The 5,062-nt window shown below is 44.5% G+C and overlaps 1 pseudogene; it reads left to right on the forward strand.

Moving 5' to 3' along the window:
• The first annotated feature begins 3,997 nt into the window (after positions 1-3,997).
• Positions 3,998-4,713, forward strand: LOC127483124 (fatty acid-binding protein 5 pseudogene; annotated as a pseudogene).
• Positions 4,714-5,062: the final 349 nt, after the last annotated feature.

Genomic DNA, 5,062 nt, shown 5'->3' on the forward strand with positions numbered 1-5,062 from the left:
CCACCTTGGAATTCTTCAAGTCACCCCGGGGAGCAAGAGGCGAAGATCTGGAACCAGAGGCAGAGACGTGGGCCGCCAGGTTGAAATTCGCCAGGTTAGTCCAGGGAACTTGGACTGAATGCCGGTGGTGGCGGAAACATTCGCGGAAGCCGCCGCGTGCAGAGAGAGCACGGGGCATGAATAGATGGGGAACGCCGGGGCTGGCGCGAGGCTGTGGTGCGGGCGCGAAGTGCGTGGAGACCGCGGAGCGTGCGCGCAGAGCCGGGAACCCGCCGGCGGGGCGAGGCGCCGGGAAGCCGCGCAGAGCCGTGAAGCTGCCGCGGGGCGAGGCGCCGGGAAGCCGCGCAAAGCCGGGAAGCCGCGCAGATCGGAGAAGCGCGGGCTGAAGCGGCTCAGAGCCGGGAAGCCGCCGAGAAGCAGTCTCGGGGCGGGCGCCGGAAAACCGCGGGGATAAGAGAAACAGAAGTTTTAGAAGTAAAGTGAGAGAAATAGGAATGCTGGAAGATAGAAGTGGAATGGGAGAAATAGGAATGCCTGGAGATAGAGAAATAGAGAAATAGAAAGGCCTCCCTACAACACTGCAATGTGAGAGCTTGGATTCGGTCTGCCTGATTAAGTGAGGCGATGAGCACCTGGGCGGCTAGCAGCTTATGCGCCGCAGGTCACCGAAGACAGGCACGAATTAACATCAGTAAGGCCTCCCCACAATACTGCAATTAGAAAGCTTGGATTCGGTCTGCCTAATTAAGGCGGTAAGCACCAGCAAGCAGCTCGACCAGAGTATGAGCTGCAGGTCACCGAAGATAGGCACGAACCAACACTAATAAGTCTCCCCCACAATACGGCAATGAGAAAGCTTGGATTCGGTCTGCCTGATTGAGGCGGTAAGCGCCAGCAGGTGGCTCGACCAGAGTATGAGCCACAGGTCACCGAACACAGGCACGTATCAGCGCCTAAAAACCTCCTCACAACATGGCGAAGAGAGGACCCGGATTCGGTTTGCCTGATTGATAGGACTTGTAAGAGCCTGTGGCAACTCTAGCAAGTAGAGCAGAGTGTGTGCCGCGGGACACCGAAGACAGGCGCGTATCAACGCCAAAAAATAAAAAGAAAGGGGGATCTGTGGGGAGCAATCCGGACTAGACTGAGTTACTGGAATTAAGACTTATTCTATGCATCTGCTCTCCCACTGTGGGGAGCAAACCGGACTAGACTGAGTTACTGGAATTAAGACTTATTCTATGCATCTGCTGTTTTTTTTTTCTTTTTTCTTTTTTTTATTTTTTTTGACAGGCAGAGTGGACAGTGAGAGAGAGAGAGACAGAGAGAAAGGTCTTCCTTTGCCGTTGGTTCACCTTCCAATGGCCGCCGTGCAGGCGCGCTGCGGCCGGCGCACCGCGCTGATCTAAAGGCAGGAGCCAGGTGCTTCTCCTGGTCTCCCATGGGGTGCAGGGCCCAAGGACTTGGGCCATCCTCCACTGCACTCCCTGGCCACAGCAGAGAGCTGGCCTGAAAGAGGGGCAACCGGGACAGAATCCGGTGCCCTGACCGGGACTAGAACCCCGGGGTGCTGGCGCCGCAAGGCAGAGGATTAGGCTAGTGAGCCACGGCACTGGCCTGAACTGCTGTTTAACTATGGACAGTATATGGTTCAAATTCATTTTTCATTCCTAGAGTAATATTTCTTTTTTTAAACTTTCATTTAATAAATACAAATTGCCAAAGTATAGCTTTTGGATTACAGTGGCTTCCCCCCCATAACTTCCCTCCCACACGCACCCCTCCCATCTCCCGCTCCCTCTCCCCTTTCATTCACATTGAGATTCATCTTCAATCATCTTTATATACAGAAGATTGATTTAGTATATATTAAGTAAAGATTTCATCAGTTTGTACCCACACAGAAACACAAAGTGTAAAATACTGTTTGAGTGCTAGTTATAGCATTACTTCACATTGGACAACACATTAAGGACAGAGATCCTACATGAGGAGTAAGTACACAGTGATTCCTGTTGTTGACTTAACAATTGACACTCTTGTTTATGGCATCAGTAATCACCCGAGGCTCTTGTCATGAGTTGCCAAGGCTATGGAAGCATTTTGAGTTTGCCGACTTCAATCTTATTCAGACAGGGTCATAGTCAAAGTGGAAGTTCTCTCCTCCCTTCAGAGAAAGGTACCTCCTTCTTTGATGACCTGTTCTTTCCACTGGGATCTCACTCGCAGAGATCTTTCATTTAGGTTTTTTTTTTTTTTTTTTTTTTTTTTTTTTTTGCCAGAGTGTCTTGGCTTTCCATGCCTAAAATACTTCCTAGAGTCATATTTCAAGTCCTTACATGAGGATAGTAATACTATAAGATAGGAGCAGTTTAAAAATGTGGCTCTGTTTCATGAGGTTTTTACAGATCAATCCTTTCTCTTTCCTATTTAATTTATTTCTTATCTTTTTTATTTTGGCTATGCTTACAGAAAAATGGAATTGAGAGTGTAATGTTGAAAACATGAAATAACTTTAATAAACCATTCATATCAAAGCAATTATCTGAGTAAAATTTATTTTTGAAAGGCAACTCAAAAGCAGGATGTTTTCCTGAATTGTCTGTACAACTCTCAACTCTACAGTTCATTCCTGGGAAGAAAAATGACCTGAGTATCATTTTCACTGTACATTCTTTGAATAGGATGAATGACAAAAATTAATGCATCTCTCTTAGCTTATAGTTAGCCAAATGCAAGCATGATTTTTATTTTTCTCCTATATGTCCCATTTCCTAATGCAAAACATGAGAATTTCTCTTCTGGAAAATGGCATAGGTGGTATTAAATGAAGGACTTCTGGAATCACAATCAGTTGGTAGTTTATTTCATCACCTATAAAACTGGGCTATTATTAGTACCTGATTCACAAAGTTGTAGGAAGGATCAAAAGATTTAAATTAGTAAACATTCAGAAAATAATTAAAGCAGAAACTTGTGTATTTTTTAAAAGTTTATTTTATTTGAAAGGCAGAGTTACAGAGACACAGAAGGAGAGAGAGAGAGAGAGGGAGAGAGAGAGAGAGAGAGAGAGGTCTTCCACCTGCTGATTCATTCCCCAGATGGCTGCAATGGCCAGAGCTGTGCAGATCCAAACCAGGGCCCAGGAGCCTCTTCTGGGTCTCCCACGTGGGTGCAGGGGCCCAAGGGCTTGGGCCTTCTGCTGCTTTCCCAGGCCATAGCAGAGAGCTGGATGGTAATTGGAGCAGCCGGGACTCGAATCACTGCCAATACTGGATTCTGGCACTGCAGGCGGTGGCTTTACCCACTATGTCACAGCACCAGCTCTTAAAGCAGATTCTTGAAAAGAACCTCATGCACCCAGGTTCATTGGAACATTATTTACAATAGTTAAAGCTGGAAGTTAACCAAATGTCCACTGATGGATAATGGATTGGGGGGGGGGATAAAAACTAAGGAAAAAAAGAAATGGGAGGAAATTTCCTTTAAAAAATGGTAGATTTTACATGTATTTTGTCTCGATAAATCAGGAAGGTGATGGGAAAATTTTAGATGAAAGATCTTATTTTACCTTCAAAAACCTACTTATGACAAAGAATTTCAATAGAAAATAACTATGGCTTTTCTTTCTTTTGGAAATTTTCTGATTCAAAATTATTTCCTTTTATGTGTCCTATGGTATCACATAGACATTTAATAAGCATAGGCGCAAATCTCTGGATTCAAATGGAAAGAAGGAACTGACATTTTTAGGGTTGTTATAGGGGCCCTGGGTGGGTAGAAGTCCTGTGAGGAAGGAAACGCTTGAAATCTGATATCCAGGCAGGGATCAGAAGTACAAGTGCTGTGCTCACTGTGGGGTGGCAGTATAAACGGTGACAGTCAACCATTGCTTATGGAAAGCATAGCTCTTGGTCCAGCAGTAGGTCACTGTAAACTCTCCACAGGTCTTAAAAGGAGTATAAGAGGTGGTCACTGTCAAGCACAAGAGGGAGAAATGACGTTTGCCAGACCTGTGGTATTCAAAGCTCACATGAGCTATTCTGACAGCATGGGTACTGCGCAGAGCTGCAGAGGTACTAACGAACACAATAGGACACAAGAAACACAGCAAAGGGACCTAACCATTGGAGAAGGGCCTATGAATTCCGAATACTTTGTAGTAAACTCAGTAAGATACATGCAGTGGTGACAGTAAAGAAAAGCACAACATTTTACTGAGGAATCTAGAAGAAGCTCTAAATAAATGCAGTGAAATACCTTGTTCTCACACCAGGTGTGCACCCACGGCCATTGCTCCGCTTGCTGTGCGCGCCTGCCAGTGCTCGACACGACCAGCATTCAGCAGTTGGTAGAAAGGCGGCATCTGGTGCACAGCCAAGGCTTTGAGGAAAACATGAAGGAATAGGAGTGGGAGGGACCAGCTCTGTGAAAAATGGGTGAAATGGTGAAACAAGATTGCACCATCACTTAGGACGGCAAAATCCTCATCATAAAAACCTTTAACCCTGGGAGAGAAATTTAAAGAAACTGCAGTTGATGGCAGAAAAACTCGGACTATCTGCACCTTCACAGACCTCACATTGGCTTAGTGTGGTGGGATGGTTTATCTGTGGTAGGATGGGAAGGAAAGTCTTGCAAGATGGGAAATTAAAGGTAGACTAAGTCATGTGCAATGTCACCTGCCATCAGGTCTATGAGAAAGCAGAATAAAAATCTCATAATTACTTTCAACAGGCATTAGCTGCAAGATTGAACAAGCTCAGTTCAAGGCCCAAATCTGGACCATTGCAGCTGTTTTCTTTTTTTTTTTTTTAAATTTCAGGACTAGATTCAATTATCTTTATCACAAATATTTTGTATGCAACTATTCTGAAAGTGTTGGTTTAATTGGAATCATCTCTGGGCATTACATAATGTGCTTGTGTGAAAAAAAAAAAAAGAAAGAACTTTGTTCTTTGATGACAAGAAATTATTAAATTTCATACTTCCAGAATATAAAAAAGCAAAACCTTGAAAATAAAAATTTCAAAATTTCAAACTTACCACTAGAGTAATTTTA

This window comes from Oryctolagus cuniculus, chromosome 8 (assembly GCF_964237555.1).
Source record: "Oryctolagus cuniculus chromosome 8, mOryCun1.1, whole genome shotgun sequence".
NCBI classification, from domain to species: Eukaryota; Metazoa; Chordata; class Mammalia; order Lagomorpha; family Leporidae; genus Oryctolagus; species Oryctolagus cuniculus.